The sequence below is a fragment of the Triticum aestivum genome, chromosome 4D, assembly GCF_018294505.1.
Source record: "Triticum aestivum cultivar Chinese Spring chromosome 4D, IWGSC CS RefSeq v2.1, whole genome shotgun sequence".
In the NCBI taxonomy this organism is placed as follows: domain Eukaryota; kingdom Viridiplantae; phylum Streptophyta; class Magnoliopsida; order Poales; family Poaceae; genus Triticum; species Triticum aestivum.
Genome location: NC_057805.1, coordinates 169,055,561 through 169,060,329, shown reverse-complemented (window position 1 = coordinate 169,060,329; position 4,769 = coordinate 169,055,561). Strand labels below are relative to the sequence as shown.

The window sequence follows — 4,769 nt, the reverse complement described above, 5'->3', positions numbered from 1 at the left end:
TTCAAATAAGCTCAAACCCTTCTGTTCTAGTTGCATTAGCTCTAATCACAGCATGTTGACATGTCATGATCATGTATCATATTGCGCATTGCACTGATTGTGTTCTTTCTTTTGTTGCCGGTGTTTGTCCCCTCTCAGTAGACACTACTAGGAAAAGACCTACTAGTGGCGCACCAGTTTTGCCTACTAATGGCACACTACTGGTGCGCCACTAGTACCACGCCACTAGGATTAAATACTAATGGCGCACCATGTGGTGCGCCATTAGTATACCATTCGGTGCTCCACTGGTATTCCCTCCAGGTGCGCCACTAATAACCTTATAGGTGCGCCACTAGTAATAAAGGAAGGTGCGCCACTAATAAGGGCTTAAATGCGCCACTAGTAATGTATTTGGAAAACAAAAAAATCTAAATTTACAGAAAACAACCTATAAGGAAAAATAATTTTAAAACAAAAAATGAAATAGAATCATAATTTTTATTATAGTAAGAATATTACAATGTCTTTACAAGTTTCCAATAAAAGGAAAATTGCAAGGAAATAAAAGAAAATCCTAAAACTAATCTTCTAGTAATCTTTTCTTCTTTTTCTTCACTTTATCCCTGCAAAATGTAACAAAATAAACAGAAAAAAAACAAACTATTTATAACATGTCAATACTGTCACTTTTTATGCAGAACTAGATATGAGCATATATTTCCAGAATTACATGGTGTGAATATTGTATGAGTATGATTATAATGGAAATGAATTTTGATAGGAGCCCACTTTCGACGAGTATTTATCTGACAGAGCTAAATAATCAGGGCATTTACCTTTTGATAATACTAGATGACCCGTTGCGCCGATGGTGTAAGGGGCGAGAGTAAGGCATCTATTGTGAGAGTGAACATAAATATATTTAGGGGCAGATTGGTACACAGAATATTTACAATCCTATTAGAAAGAAAGGAATAAGCATTGGTGGAATGTGTACAGGATCCATTGGGGAATCCTTGTAAGTTTTGGAGATATGATCATAGGGAATGTTTGATGGAAACATTTATGTGAAAGCATGCATAATAGAAACAGATAACATCATTCGAAACTTAAATAATAAACTGCATGAGTAGCCCATAATTATACAGGTCCAGTGTCGTCTAATTCTTGTACAGCAAAACATTTGCTGAGCAACCAAAACAAATAAGACATGGTAGCGATAATATGGAGAGGCATCATTGACACTTGAGTCATAGACAGAGGGCAAAACTCCTTCAACATGGGCACATATGCTCGCATTTGAGCAACATCAGTCTTGTCTACGCACCCTGGATGTTGGGGATGATAAAGTAGTTAGACGTTTACATTCGAAGGCACATCAACAGGCGATATTGAAGTATGCAATATCAGATAATAAAAAAAGGTCACTCAAAGACATTGGTTATATATGTACGGGATAGTAGATAAGGAAACCAACGCCAAGTTAGTACGCTATATTTTGATGTTTTTTGCCGATGCTTTACATTGTGAAAGAAATTCTCTAATAATTGTCTAGACGACGTATGGGTGGATGAGGATGATCATTACTGGAAAGTAAGAAACAGGTAATCTTGTGTAAAGAGAGATGTAGATGTTGTAACGAGAGTGCTAATGACAAGCAGGGTATGCTCAATTCTAAAAGAAAGTGCATATATTAGTCTATGGGCAAAAGGGCTGCAGCAAACCAGGTACTCATAGAAAGTTAGTATGCATTGAGATAAGGCATAATCAGTAACTGCTTGTTCAATCCGTAACTACTTGCTGATACAAAAAAGTATCACCAAGCAGACAGGTTAAGGGACATGTTAGTCTATGGGCAAAAGGCTCATATACCAAACCGAAATAGAAGATCTGAGATCAAATACTTGATGTGTAAAATTTTGCTAACGAACCAAAGAAAATCTGATTCATCTCTTTATTTATTACTGTAAAACAAAGCAATACAGTAGTAGGATGATACAAATCCACACACATGCATGACGGAATGCGCCGTTTGTCTCTGCTCTGCCTCCCTCCTCTCAAACCATCCACCGTGACCTGAACTTGAGAGAGTATAGTCAGCGGTGAAAAAGTTCTGAACTTGAAACAACTAATGTCAGCAAGACCCCAAGGCTTGAAGCTTTGCATATAATAAAAAACCAATTCCCAACTATTTTTGCCCAATCATCCCAAACAAGCACCATGTATTTTAAAGAGAAATTCAGTCCAAGCAGTTTCATTAATCCTTCAGGTGCATAATCAATCACTGTAGTGTTCTAGCCTTAAGAAACTGAAGAAGAAACAATCAAAAACAAAAGTAAAATCATGTGTAGCAGCAGCAAAAGCAAAACTAATCACATTCTGTCATTCTGACCTATCATCTTTTAAATCAAACTACACAAGAATAAAATTATCTAACAGAACATGAACACCATGTATCCTATTCAGAGACATCTTCACTGCATATATATGCTAGATAATCAAAAATCTGAAAGCATCTTAGAGGAAGCCCTCACTAAGAACCTTGGCAGACGTTCATGAAGCTGCGCCTACATTAGCTACATGACCGACAATTACTCAAATCTGTCGTAGTAAACAAATAACACAGTTGAACAACAAATAAATAGGAAGAGACATACATGAATTGCAGTCAGATTTACATGTCTGCTGCTCCTCGACACTGCAACCCTTCCTCGAGGGCCGACACGATTTGGTTTGCTTGTTTTGTTTACTCCAGCTATTCATTGTTGGTGCTGGATTTTTATTGTCTGCATTGCTGCATTAGATGAATATTTGCTACCGTAAATATTTCAAGGGAAAAAGTGATTTGTGACATTATTTTTTCTATAGGATGTGAGAAGCAATACTTACTCTTGCTTTTGTCTTTTGGGAGGAGCACAGTCCTATTCCTTTTTTTGCGGGAAATGTTCCTATTCCTTTGAGCTGCATTCCAAAATATTGTACATACGTACAGCTACTGTATGAGTGGATATAGAAGAATAGATAAAAAATCAACAAAAACAATACAGAGAACTAACAAAAATTGCAGGAAAACTAATTATGTCTGCCTTCTTTTAGATAATATAAGATAGTTTGGGGGCTAAACCAACTAATCAATAAAAAGGAGAGCATGTATGTAGTTCATCTATTTATTATGAAACATGTGTTTTATAAGCATATGAGTGTTGTGACATCTGTCAGATTTTTCGGATTAGAAGGCAGTGTTACATAGCAATGAAGCAAAATTTAATTCATATTTCAATCAAGGAAACAAAAAATCTGAATTATTAATTCAGATTTGAATTAAGCAAAAAAATACAGAATTAGCCACCAAGGGGAACTTGGGAAGAGTATGTACCAGGAGTCAAAAATCAGAGGCGTATGCGTATGCAGTGACGTGATGGACGAAGATGACTACTTGAGCTTCTCCAGATCACAACACCTGAAAAAGTGATGCAAGCAGCAACATGAAATAATTAGAATGCAATGTTAGAAATCTAATCAAGGAAAAATAAATTCAGATTCGAATTAAGCAAACAAAATTTCAGAATTAGCAATGGAGTGGAACTTGGGAAGAATATGTACCAGTAGGAGGGAAAAATTGAAGGAGTATGCATATGCAGTGACGGGACCGACGAAGATGACTACTTCAGCGTCGTCTAGCCCGCTCCACCTGAAATTAGAAATATTTAGAAAACCCAACTCCTTCTAAATATTTACAGGAGTTTCTTCCCAACTCCAATCAGGCTACTTATGGTTATCAATATTCAATAGTCAAAACACATAACTAAGAGTCTAAATACCGAGGTACAAATTCAACAAAAAAAAGCACCCACAAAATGGGACATAAAGGAACATAGGCAGAAATCCAGCATCGAAATCTTGATGCTTGATACAAGGAAGATTATCAAACGTATGCAGACACTAAAATGCAAGCAAGATTACCCTTGCAGCAGCCTCTCGGTCAGGTGCAAAGTATCCAGCTCCTCCATTATCCGCGAATGTAGGTAGTGCATAGCAAATGGCAGCGTGGTTGTATCCGAGATCCTCTGCATCACAGAACTACTGTAGTTTGCTAGCGCTAAGACGATATTGCTATAAGCAGCACATCACAGGGTACCCTGCATCACCCACCAATACATACACAAGAAAAACAAATCTGGTGGTGGTTTGGGTCTGTGTGCTCACTGATTCTTGATGATCTCGTCGGCGGCACGCCCCTCCTCGGCGCTGCTCCACCCGAACGAGCTGCTTCTGGTGCGCGTCGTAGAAGCGGTAGGCCACGTAGCCGGCGCCGGCGACGCCCAGCGAGAGGAGCATCTTCCACCGGTGCCACGCCTAGAAGACCTTCCCGGGGGCGGAGCCTAGCTGGAACATGGCGGCCTGGGCGGGGACGGGAGGTGGGAGGCGACGCGGGCGAAACCCTAGCCGCTTGCCCCTGACCTTGGGGTGGGAGAGGAACTTGAGGGCGGAGGCCCTGACCTTGGGGTGGGGAGGACCGGGCGGCCGGGCAGGGCGGCCGGGCGAGGGCCTCACCTCGAACGGGACGGAGATGGTGGGGGCGGAAGGGCTTGTCGCCGCTGGGGCGAGGGTCGGAGCGGGGGAGCGGCGGCGCAGTACGGGTCGGGGTGGGCGGGTCGGGTGAGAGAGATGGGGAAGATAGAAGAATTTTTAGTGGGGGAAGGGTTAGCAATGGCGCACGGGGTGACTGGTGCGCCATTACTAGTTAATTTTGTTAGTAGTGGTGCACCATGTTTGTGGTGCGTCAT

The 4,769-nt window shown here is 40.8% G+C and overlaps 1 long non-coding RNA gene across 1 annotated transcript; it reads right to left on the bottom strand.

Moving 5' to 3' along the window:
- Window positions 1-1,089: 1,089 nt before the first annotated feature.
- LOC123099830 (uncharacterized) lies at window positions 1,090-4,529 on the bottom strand. The gene is made up of 7 exons (XR_006448243.1): window positions 3,946-4,529; window positions 3,586-3,673; window positions 3,359-3,442; window positions 2,872-2,943; window positions 2,640-2,776; window positions 1,994-2,058; window positions 1,090-1,310 (listed from the first exon to the last, which is right to left on the bottom strand). It is a non-coding gene; the product is annotated as an uncharacterized lncRNA (long non-coding RNA).
- Window positions 4,530-4,769: the final 240 nt, after the last annotated feature.